The sequence below is a fragment of the Pelophylax lessonae genome (assembly GCF_965119305.1).
Source record: "Pelophylax lessonae genome assembly, chromosome: 9".
Taxonomy (NCBI): Eukaryota; Metazoa; Chordata; class Amphibia; order Anura; family Ranidae; genus Pelophylax; species Pelophylax lessonae.
This window is the reverse complement of record NC_138776.1, coordinates 41,596,383-41,609,422: the sequence shown is the minus strand read 5'-3', so window position 1 is coordinate 41,609,422 and position 13,040 is coordinate 41,596,383. Positions and strand designations below refer to the sequence as shown.

General features: G+C 44.4%; 1 protein-coding gene across 7 annotated transcripts in view; it reads left to right on the top strand.

Annotated features, from left to right (window-relative positions):
* The window catches only part of SORCS1 (sortilin related VPS10 domain containing receptor 1), a 1,084,285-nt gene that overhangs the window by 719,646 nt on the left and 351,599 nt on the right, over nucleotides 1-13,040 (top strand). The window lies entirely within an intron of this gene.

Below are 13,040 nucleotides of genomic sequence, written 5' to 3'. Positions count from 1 at the left end.
ATTTCCTCCCTCCTTTCTTGTCCATCCCATTACAATCAAAGATCCCTTCTAATTTACAACATATTCCTAAAATGAAGGTCTACATAAAGCCTAATTCTGGAAATTGCTTTGTTGTTCTCTTGGTCCTCTTGTTTAAAATAATAATAATAATAATAATAATAATAATAATAATATAATATATATATATATATATATATATATATATATATATATATATATATATATACAGTGCTTTAAGCGGCCCAAAAGAGGTGACGGTACTCTATTATAGCCTATAGATTTTGTCGACCTCCCCACCCCACATCAGGGTCCCCACAGAGCACCCCCCTGGCCTGGGCTGGGACTCCGGAGCAGGGGGACTCACTGGTGGTGACTGATCTGGCTCTGAAGTGGGAAATATTATTGGGGGGGCAACTGAGGGCGCAGATGTCCAAAATGAGCATACTGGTACGCTAAGGCGCACGGAGAGGTGGCGGTATGCTCAAGAGCCATATTTGGAAGTGGCGGTACTGAGTACCAGTGCATACCGGCCCACTTAAAGCACTATATATATATATATATATATATATACTGTATCTCTGACTGTGGATGGTTAGTAATATCCATAACACCTCATATTAATAAACCACACTGTTATACAAGCTGTACACACACTACTTTACATAAAATATTTACAAAAATGTAAGGGGTGTACTCACTTTTGTGAGATACTGTGTGTGTGTGTATATATATATATATATATATATATAGTATCTCAAAAAAGTGAGTACACCCCTTAAAATAACTCAACACACAGCTATTAATGTCTAAATCGCTGGCAAACAAAAGTGAGTAAAACTGAAGTAAAAATGTCACAATTGGGCCAAAAGTGTCAATATTTTGTGTGACCAGCATTATTTTCCAGCACTGCCTCAACCCTCTTTGGCATGAAGTTCACCAGAGCTTCACAGGTTGCCGCTGGAGTCCTCCTTCACTCCTCCATGATGACATCACGGAGCTGGTGGATGTTAGAGATCTTGCACTCCTCCACCATCCATTTGATAATGCCCCACAGATGCTCAATGGGGTTTAGGTCTGGAGACATGCTTGGCCAGTCCATCACCTTTACCCTCGGCTTCTTTAACAAGGCAGTGGCCATCTTGGAGGTGTGTTTTGGGGTCGTTATCATGCTTGGAATACTGCCCTGCGGCCCAGTCTCTGAAGAGAGAGGATCATGCTCTGCTTCAGTATGTCACAGTACATGTTGGCATTCATGGTTCCCGCAATGAACTGTCGCTCCCCAGTGCTAGCAGCACTCATGCAGCCCCAGACCATGACACTCCCACCACCATGCTTGACTGTAGCCAAAACACGCTTGTCTTTGTACTTTCTCACCTGGTTGCCACCACAAATGCTTGACACCATCTGAACCACATAAGTTAATCTTGGTCTCATCAGACCACAGGACATGGTTCCAGTAATCCATGTCCTTACTCTGCTTGTCTTTAGCAAACTGTTTGTGGGCTTTCTTGTGCATAATCTTTAGAAGAGGCTTCATTCTGGGACAACAGACATGCAGTCTAATTTGAAGGGGTGGGGGTCAGCCTGTCAGTGCTCAGAGCATACGCCGCACACTGCATCAACCTCTGCAGCAATGATGGCAGCACGTATACATCTGTTTCCCAAAGACAATCTCTGGATATGATGCTGAGCATGTGCACTCAACTCCTTTGGTCGACCATGGCGTGGCCTGTTCTGAGCGGAACCTGTCCTGGTAAACGCTGTATGATCTTGGCCACCGTGCTGCAGCTCAGTTTCAGGGTCTTGGCAGTCTTCTTATAGCCTAGGCCATCTTTATGTGGAGCAACAATTCTTTTTTATCAGATCCTCAGAGAGTTCTTTGCCATGAAGTACCATGTTGAACTTCCAGTGACCAGTATGAGAGAGTAAGAGCGATAACACCAAATTTAACATACCTGCTCCTAATGCACACCTGAGACCTTGTAACACTAACGAGTCACATGACACCAGGGAGGGAAAATGGCTAATTGGGCCTAATTTTGACATTTTCACTTAGAGGACTTCCGGAAACCACGCTGGAACGCGCGCAGCCAGTGTCAGAAGCGGGTGGGCGGTAACATGTTTTGGAGCATGCGCATGCTCCAAAACATGTTACCGCCCACCCGCTTCTGAAACCGGCAGCGTGCATTCCAGTGTGCTTTCAGGAAGTCCTACCACGCTGTGTGATGGTTGCACGCTGAAACACCAAGCAGCCTCCCGGACACTGGATAGCCGAGCATCGGCTCCTCTGCCTCACAAGAAATGATGTGGGTCCATACCCAGTTTCTGCTTCTGGCCTTCATTTTAAAGAATTTCTTGTAAGTTGTTTTAACCCTTTGATGTTTTAATAAATGGTCTATATTGCACTTAGAGGCGCCTTGTTCTCTTCTACATGTCCACAAGGTTTAGGAGTGTGTCTATGGTTGATATTTGACCATTCCTCCAGAAGCGCATTTGTGAGGTAAGGCACTAATCTTGGAGGAGAGGTTCTGGCTCACAGTCTTCGCTCTAAATCATCTCAAAGGTGTTCTATCCGGTTGAGATCAGGATTCTGTGCAGGCCAGTTAAGTTCCTCCACCCCAAACTTGCTCATCCTTGTCTTTATGGACCTTGTTTGTACAGTGGTGCGCAGACATGTTGGAACAGGAAGGGGCCATCCCCAAACTGTTCCCACAAAGTTGGGAGGATAATATTTGTCCAAAATGTCTTGGTGTGCTGATGCCTTAAGAGTTCCCTTTACTGGAACTAAGGGGCAAAAGCCCAACCCCTAAAAAACATCCCCACACCATGTTTCCCCCTCTACCAAATTATTTGGACCTATGGACAAACAAGGTCCATAAAGATATGGATGAGCGAGTTTGGGGTGGAGGAACTTGACTGGCCTTCACAGAGCCCTGATCTCAACCAGATAAAACACCTTTGGAATGAGTTAGAGCGCAGACTGCGAGCACGAGACCCAAGCCATCTCGTCCACATCAGTGCCTGATATCACAAACATTCCTGTAGACACACTCCTAAACCTTGTGGCAGCCTTCCCAGAAGAGTTTAAGCTGTTAGATCTGCAAAGGGTGGGCCAACTCTATATTGAACCCTATGGACTAAGACCGGGATGCCATTAAAGTTTATGTAAAGGCAGGCATCCCACAACTTTTGACAATATAGTGTATATATCCAATCCACATTCCAATGCTTCCCCACAGACCCAACCCTAACCCAGCACCCCCCATCACCCCCTCGAATTCCCAGTAGACTAGCACCAGTCATTCAACGTTCTTCCAGAGAAGAACATGGCATCATGTGGCTGCAATTGAAGACCCTCAGTAAATTAGTATGTATAAAAAGATTTTTAAATTGCAAGGGTAAGGAGGCTTTTGCTCAGGAATGGGTTAAAACTTGAATTAGGCTGGATTCACATATGCTTATTGCAGTAATGTGCAGTTAAAAGCATGTTTTACCATGCATTATCACAAACCATTCAAAATGAATCCCCACGTGGGCCATTTTTCCTCACTTCTCATCCCTGAGACACCTGTACAAACAAAACTATCATCCAACTCACTTCCTCATGGACACACCACCTGGGAAATGATTCATTACCCTACTTATCCCATATGGAAGGACAACCCACCTCTGCCATGGAGGAAGAAAAGGACATCTGATCATGAGACTGGCCTCACAGCAGCAATAAAAAAGGCATGTATAGGATTTTATTTTTTTATTTTTTATGGATCTTCACTTCAGGCAGTAGGGTGGGAAGCTGGATTCTACTCTATTCCCTTTTTATCTGTAAATGAACATCTTCCCAGCAAGTTTGTTGTTCCCTGTGTCGGGAGGATAGTAACTAAAGTCATGTTTTTGTAGCTGCAGCACCCTCTAGAGATCTCTTTAAAGCTGCGCCTGTCATAGAGAATTAAAAACTTGTGAAGTTTGCAAGTACCTGTGTTAATGTTGAAATTGATCCATGTGTCCCTGTGGAGCCCCTTTGCTCATAGGGCAGCCAAAAAAGCATCCAAATAGAATTCCCTTTCCTGAAGACAGACTGTACAAGATTAATTCCACTTGTTATTAGATATTGTATGTGTGCCTCAGTTTTCATTTAAATCTTTGTTGCTTGTACTTGTAGCAGGTTTTCCAGGCATTGGGCCTGATGTGGGTCTGCCATTGTTACCGATCAAAAAAACGAAGAGATTTCCAGTCACAACTTACCAACCAGCCAGCGACCAACCGAATTGACCTGTCTAACAGTATGCGTTAAAAACAGGGGTTTGGTTGCACACATTTGCAAATACATGCGTAGGCTGCAGGCCCCGATAAGGCACCCTGTGATCTGCAGTCCCTAACTCTACAATTTAATGAGTCTCCACAATGAGAGCACATGCATCTAATGGGATAGATGGAGGACAGGTGACTGGAGGGAGCCCACCCCTCCTTAAAGGCACAGGGTCACACTGAACACCCAGCACATCGCACAATGGCGGCGAAGGTGTCAGTGCGTTGTCTGGCTCAATATAGATATCAATAATGCAAAAAGTGGTCACTGCCTCTACCTATAACTGGTCTTAGTGGTAAGGAGCACTGGAAGGGCGGACGCAGATAAAAAAAAACGAAGAGATTTCCAGTCACAGCTTACCAACCAGCCAGCGACCAAATGAATTGACCTGTCTAACAGTATGCGTTAAAAACAGGGGTTTGGTTGCACACATTTGCAAATACATGCGTAAGCTGCAGGCCCCGGCAAGGCACCCTGTAATCTGCAGTCCCTAACTCTACAATTTAAAGAGTCTCTCTCAATCTCAATTTAAAGATCCCATATGAGCTGTGACCCTGGGGGTGAGAACTGAGACATTGACAACTCCGGGATCTTGGTTTTGTGGTTTTATTGTAGATAAGGGGATGGGAGAAGGGAATGAGTGGGATACTCCTTTAGGCTTAACTAAATACAATTCTGGACTTTATCCAGAAAATAACACTGCCTTGACGCCAGCTGACGCTAGCCAGCACTCACTGACGCTTAGAACACACTGTAACTTGACAGAAGTGCTGAATCCTCGACTCTTGGTCCAGAAGACTCAGGACTGTGAAGCATAGAACTACTGACACAACTGCAATGCAATGTAACTGACCACCCTCTCCAGCCTGGCACTAGCTTGAGGTAGCTTGTTGTGAATTACTGTATAGCTGCAACTCTCAACTGGTACTCTTTACAATTCAGGGCCCAAACCGCAGGCGCCCCCTTTACACTTTTAGCTCTTCAGGGTCCACTGACTATGTACCCCCTCTGTTACTTCAGGGTCCTCAACCTAGGTACCCCCTTTACAGCTAGCTGACACTGGATCCTAGAACCTTCTCCGGAGTGGTCTCCTCTAACTCTTCAGGCAGATCCCCAGGGGCAAACCTCAGTACTCACGACCTGTGTAGGCTTTCCTGGGACTGAACCCTTCTCGCTCTCTGCTGGTTCTCGACACACCGGATCCCCCTCAGCTCAACTCAGCACTCTCTGGATTCTCAGGTGGCACCCCGAGACATCCGCTTCCTCAGACAGGAGGAGAGACAGCGTTCTCTCCCTCTTGGGACTCTGCTCCCGCCAAAGACGCCGGGTCACGCGCTTCCCCCAAACTTATACCCACTCCCAGAATCCTTTGCAGCATAACCCCTTCTGGGGTAGTTACAGGCTTGAATGTGTCCCCTGATTGGGCTTCCTATGAGAAGCCTCTCACAATAGCCAGTGGGAAGACTTCCCCTTTAGCAGGCACGGCTGGAAACCCTGACACCCTAACCAGAAGAAATCATGACCCTGCTGTTAGGCAGACAAGGCCCACTATACATTTACCTAGCACCTACCTGTAGGGTGCTACATACTATTTTATTAAATAGGCCTGTCAAAAAAAATATGGAGCTGTAGCAGTATAGCCAGCAGAACATTCAAATGTTTGCACAGAAATTCTGACAAAGTGTTCGCCAGAATGTTATTTCTTACCATTATTGGGTCAACAAATTGATTAAAAACCCACCAAAAATTTCACCTAGTCATGTTGCTTGAATACAATTCCAAACCTATTAAAACTGATTTTTATTACAATATGTACAATTTTTCCCCAAAGAAAACCATATTCACAGTTAGAATTTCCTTTGTTCGAGAAAATGTTTCCATCCTGCTCCTTCAAATGTTCTCATCAATACTGTAAGATTGGATTTCAATATTTTTACTAGGTTTTCAAGAATGCAATTCACATAAAGTAGAAGTAGAATATGAGACTTCTCAACAGTGAGTGGAAGGGTTACTTACAAAAGTCACTACAGTAGAATTTGAACATTGATTTTACCCCACTAACCATTTCAAAATTAAAAGTTTTGGAACAAAAAATGAAAAATTACAGTAATTTATACTGGTGTATGGCCAGTAAGGATAAGCTAAGGTTTCCTCCAGCAACTGTCAAAGGAGAGCAGGCCACTGACCCAGTAACCTGTGGATGTGGTGTACCTGGGCTTTGCAAAGGTCTTTGACATCGTTCCCCACAAACGCTTACTGTACAAACTAAGGAAGGTAGGTATGGACCATAAGGTTAATACCTGGATAGAGAACTGGCTCCAGGGGAGGTTGCAAAGGGTGGTGATTAATGGGAATACTCAGATTGGGTGGGTGTGGAAAGAGGGGTCCCCCAGGGTTCTGTCCTGGGGCCAATTTTTAATTTATTTAAATGTTTAATTTATTCATAAATGATCTAGAGGAGGGGATATCGAGTAAAATCTCAGTATTTGCGGATGATACTAAACTAAGCATGCCAATATCTTCTGGGCAGGATGTGGAAACCTTACAAGCGGATCTGAACAAAATTATGGGGTGGACAACTACATGGCAGATGAGGTTTAATGTTGAAAAATGTAAAGTAATGCACTTGGGTGCCAGAAACCAGAAAGTAAGCTACTCACTAGGGTGGGGGGGGGGACCTCTGGGTGAGTCTAGGATGGAAAAGGACCTGGGGGTACTGGTAGACAACAGGCTTGGCAGTGGCATGCAATGCCAAGCCGCTGCAAGCAAAGCCAACAGAATACAGGGATGTATAAAAAAGGGGATTCACTCCAGAAATAAAGAGATTATTCTCCCACTCTACAAGACTCTGGTCCGGCCACATCTGGAGTATGCTGTCCAGTTCTGGGCACCGGTCCTCAGGAAGGATGTGCTGGAACTGGAAAGAGTCCAGAGAAGGGCAACAAAAATAATTAGGGGGGTGGAAGACATCAGCTATGAGGAAAGACTACAAGCACTGAACTTATTCTCTCTGGAGAAGAGACGATTGAGGGGGGATATGATATCAATGTACAAATACTGTACTGGCAACCCTAGCATATGGAAAAACCTATTCAGAGAAAGGGAATACAATAAGACACGCGGCCACTCACTAAAACTAGGGGAAAGGCGGTTTAACCTTAAAATACGCAGGGGGTTTTTCACTGGAAGAGCAGTGGGGATGTGGAATTCTCTTCCGCAAACCGCCGTATCGGCAAGGAGCATCTATAGTTTCAAAAAACTATTAGATGAGCACCTTAAAGACCACAACATACAGGGGTATACAATGTACGGTTAACAGCAAACACACATACACATCATAGGTTGAACTGGATGGACTGATGTCTTTTTTCAACCTCACTAACTATGTAACTATGTAAGGTGAGAATGACATATCCCTCACCCTGAAGCCTCCTGGGATACACATGCCATCTATCTCAGGAGGCTTTGAAGCAATTTCTGGAGCACTGACTTTGCACGTGCTGGATAATCTCATGTACCCAGTGGTGCATCATCAGGGGCCAGATGAAAGAACCCAGAAGAGATGCCAGCCCCTTGATGACATCAGCATGGAAGATAGTGGTGCAGGACCTGGAGGGCAGCAGCGAAGGGGAAGGTTGTAATAGATAATGCTGGCTGAGTGAGTTGTTTTTTGAGGACAACCAGGGGTACAGGTAAGAAAACAAGAAAAAAAATGTAAAGGGGAGTGAAGTTCCTTTTTAAGCAAGGTAAAAGAATATTTGGAAGGGCCAATGCTGACTGAATCTGCACAATGTATCATGGTTGCTTGTTGCAAACAAACCCAAATGCTCTGCTCTAGGCTTCTCATCCCTGCTCCACCAACCAAAGATGCCAGCTCTAAACAGTCTGTGACCAGCAGAAAACCATAATACAAGAAATAGAAATGGAGCTGCCCAGTAGGAGTCCAAGATAAGTTTATTAAAGTTACCTCCCTGCATCTGGTAACTTTAATAAATTCAACCTTGGATTCTTAGGAGTTGAGTGACTCCATTTCTACTTCTTGTATCATGGTTGATGCACTGGTAGAAGCTCATATAAATAGTATATTTCAGAGATAAGTTACTTTTGCTTCTACAGATTCAAAGCTTTATAAAATAAGGGTTTTTCCAATAAAAAGAAAAACGAGGCTTCACAAAAGCAGACGCCATGCATTTTTGCTTTGTGTTAACAGCTGGCACATGCACAATGTGATCACAGGCAGAGCCCGGTGCTGTGCCGCTAGATAATTCATCGTAGGGTTCCTGAAGGCCTGTCCTGTCCATTAGTTGCTCAATATCACCAACATAGGGTAATTAAGTCTTCTCGAAGCAAACAAGAAATATGCTTATCTCAACTCTGCTAATTGTATCCCCTGAGTTTAATCCTATTGCTTCTTGCCGGTGAATGTTTTGGACGGAGCTTTTTGGCTGAAGAATGGTTGTAAGCCTCAAGCATCGTTAATCCTGCTGTCTGCATGGTGCGTACTTCCAGCAAGGATCAACATGCAGGAAAAAAGAGCAACTCCTGGATTACATAAATTCCTCCTACACCACTCTCTCCCATCTGGGATTTAATAGCAGCTCTGTTTATTTTGGAACCTCGGCATGCATTTAAGACTCCTGGTTGCTTCCCCACTCCAAAAATGTCAATCCTTTTCAAGCCGATGACTTAGCTTAAGTCTACCTGGCAACAGAGGAACCCCTGTACCTGCAGTGATTATGTAAAGAAGGACTAAAATATATCACGAATTGGACAGTGAGTGACAAAATAGTTCTCCTATGACAAAAGAAAAAAACTATTAGGTCAAATATTGCCATTAAACTCTGGCTCATAAAGTAAATCTAAACTCCAATCTGTAAAATCTTATATAAATTTTAACATGTTGCTTTACATGTTTTTGAAAGTTGCCGTTTTCAGGAAAATCTTCCCATGTGATCCTGCCATGAAGGTCCTAGTTCAGGTACTTCCTGTTGTGGGGTGACAACAGTTTACAAATTGTGATCCTGTGTTGTCACCTTTTCACATGTGCTACACTGTAATCTTGTGTCATATGTGACATGTTTGCCTTAAGGAATCAGTCATTCTAAAACTGATATTTTAGTAAGGTGAAGACGGGATGACATGATTGTCTTTTATATATCTTAAAGTGGAAGTAAAGTCTTTTTTTTTTTACTTGTACCTACAGGTAAGGGTATAATAAGGCTTACCTGTAGGTACCGTGAATATCTCCTAAACTTGCACCGTTTAGGAGATATTCAGAGTGCATGCAGCCAATGACGTCATCGGCACATGCGCTCTGAAGGTCCAGCTTACCGCGTTGGACCATTCAGAGCCCGTGCCATAAACAGTGACACCCGCGCACATGCAGGAAGATGTGCATGCGCCACTGGAGGGCTTCATTCTAAGGGAAGTATTTCATAATGAGCTAGTATGCGATGCATACTAGCTTTTACAGGTTGTTTTTTTTTTTTCCCCAGGGTTTACAACCGCTTTAAGGGCTTAAAGGGTTAGTTCAGCTAAGTGCCTATGCAGGTAAGGGACAGCTGTGTATAAAAAAAAAACTGTGCCAAAGTTAAATAAGGCCCCTGCCATAAGTGTATGCTATTCACGTACCTCTCGAAGCCCGGCTGAAAAACTCCCAGAGATGGCACCATACTCCCCTCCCATGCTAGGACATTGATTCAAACCCCCTTACATGTGCTCTCTCTCCATTTCATAGTAGCTCTGAGATCAGTGTTGCTGCAATGAAGGAGATAGCGGACTACACAAGTGTGGGGGTTTGAGAGCTTTCTCCTGTGATGGTGGGGGTGAACAGTAAGAGCTGGGAGATTCTTGGCAACGTCCTAGCAAGGCAGGATGGGATGATGCCATCTCTGTGAGGTATGTAAATGGCCTACACATATAGCAAGGGCATTACCCAATTTTAGTCAAAGCTGCACAGGTTGTCTTTATCTACAGGCACCTCTTATCTGCAGAGCAGTTGTCTGGTAAAGGTGAACTAACCCTCAAGGGTAACCCGTACACACGATAAGAAAATCTGTAGGGAAAATTCGTCCGACGACCGATCTGCCGATTTTCGGATTGTTAGTATGATGCTTTCGACAGCCGACTCCGACTTTTCGGCCGACAAAATCCTGATGTGCAGGCTATATCATTTTTGTCGTCCGTCAAAACGACGTCCAATTTTCATCTCATTAGTACAGATTTCGACGGAAAAAAATCTTAAGAGCAAGACTAGGCATGCTCAGAGACGAAAGAACACATACAAAGCAATCCAACACATGACATCACTTCTGAAGTAGAATTCTGTCATACGGGAAAATTCATATGAAAATAACCTCTTCACTTTCCACATCAGACTAGCATGCCACAAAAAAAGGACGACAGATCGTTCGATAATGTGATCGTGTGTACGGGGCTTAAAGCATGCCTAACATCAAAAAGTATCCTATAGATACTTTAGAAGAGGAATACAGGAAAAAACATTTAGTTTTTCTCCCCCTCTTAGTTTCGGGTAGAATATCATAATCAACATATAAGATGATCACTAAGTTACTTTGTTGTGCTTTGTTGCCCAGAATGGCACTTCTATTCTATTACCAGTATACCCTGCTCTGCACATGTGCAATGTAATTCTCTATATATGTGCCATTTAGTACTTTTCTCAGGTCCATATCCGCATGCCATATACCCATACCTGCACAATCCATGTCAAAATCTGCTAAGGCATGTGTATTGCGATTTACGTATTGGGAGCATTGAATGGAGTTTCAGTCCCGTGCTCCTGAAAGGCAACCATCAATGTGCTGCACATACGCAGTAGTTTTTGGTCTGTATTGCCATTAATACACATGAGCTGTGTCTCACCACCATATTGTAGATTCAGAAATATGGCATTGATATTCTGTGCATATATAGTAGTTGCAAATTATTGGTGGTCTTTCGGGAGCACATGAGTCAAACCAGCTCTCAGATAATCAGTTTTTACTGCTCTAACCTGGGGATCCTTTTAGGAGTACAGGAGTCAACCTCACTTTCATACACCTGATAAGCTTCTGCTCATATCAGTCTGTTGTCCCCCACTCACCACTCTGCAAACTCCCTCCTCTCAAAACTCTGCCCCCCACCATCACTCTACTACATGTCCACCCAGCTATCCCTGCTCTTACCATTCCTCCCTGCCCCACTCACCACTCAACAGCCCCCCAACTCACAACAGTCTGCACTTCGCCCTCACCATTATGCCATTTCTCCTGCTCTCAACATTTCATCACCCCCACTAAACCCTGTATCCCTCTTTCTTCACTCTGACTTCCAACCCACTCGCTTCACACTTTTCTTCTCTTCCTCACCACTCTTCTGCAATCCTCCTTCCCCCTTGCCCCTTAACATTTTTACCCTGTTCTCCTACCCCTGCCACTCTTCCCCCATTTTTCCACTCCTGCCTGCACCACTCTTTCCCCTCCCAGCTGGCCATTTACCCATTCCTGCCCTAACCACGCTTACCCCCCACCCACCCTCTCGTCCGCTCCTTCCATCATTACTCTACTACCTATCCCTGCCCTCATTACTCTACTACTTATCCCTGTCCTCATTGCTCTACTATCTATCCCTGCCCTCATTACGTTACTACCTATCCCTGCCCTCATTACGTTACTACCTATCCCTGCCCTCATTACTCTTCTACCCATCCATGCTGTAGCGGAGTAGCAGTATGATCCGCGATATCTCCACTGGTAGTCAGGCACAGCATACAATAATCCTGGTAGCGTGTAATATTCCCAACCCTCCAATAACCAGACGACACATAGCTTGGAGGTCAAACACTAGACTGCCTTGTTTATTGAAAAACACAGGGATCTACACTCAGCCAAAACCCCTCCCTCTTCGAGACATTCCACACACAAAGCTGAACACCCCATATAACCTTACTCTGTCAGACAGAAACAATAGGACAATAGAAGGCAGGTATTTAACAATAACAAACCCCCACCCATCTCCTGAGGGACACTGCTCGGACATATGATAGTCCCAAGTGAAAGAGTTCTCACTCTCTCCACATAAACCACACTACAAACACTTGGTTCTTAAAGGTATACACATGCAATAAACATAATGCATATATGAAGGACAATATACAGTGGCTGTGTTTGCCACACATGCCCTCGTTACTCTTCTACACGTTCCTGCCCTCGTTCTTCTTCTACCCTTCCCTGCCCTATTTAGTCTTCCATCCATCACTGCCTTTACCGCTGTTCCCACCACCATATCAGCCATCAAACCCTCTCCTGCCCTCACCACACTTCCACCCACTCATGGCTTTATCACTCTTCCCACTGCCCAACCAACCACCCACTCCAACCCTGCCCTCATCATACTTGCACCCACTCCTGCCTTCACCATTTTTCCTACCACCCAGGCACCATTGCTTTCACACCTCTTCCCCTTTCTCTTAGCCCAGATAGTCTTGGACCTGCCCCCAGAATATGACTGGACAGAAAAAGGAGAAGCAGCTTAGTGGTACTTTCTCTTTCTCTCAGTTTGCTTCTTGTATTGCTTATTTCCCTAACACTCTAGCTCAAAAAGATGTATTATCTGCCTAAAGTTCAGGTTTAAGTAGTAAGATCTCAATGTCACGTTTCCAACTTTGGATCCCACCCACCTTACAGACTAATGCCTTCTGAAACAGCAAAAATATTCATACGCACCTAAT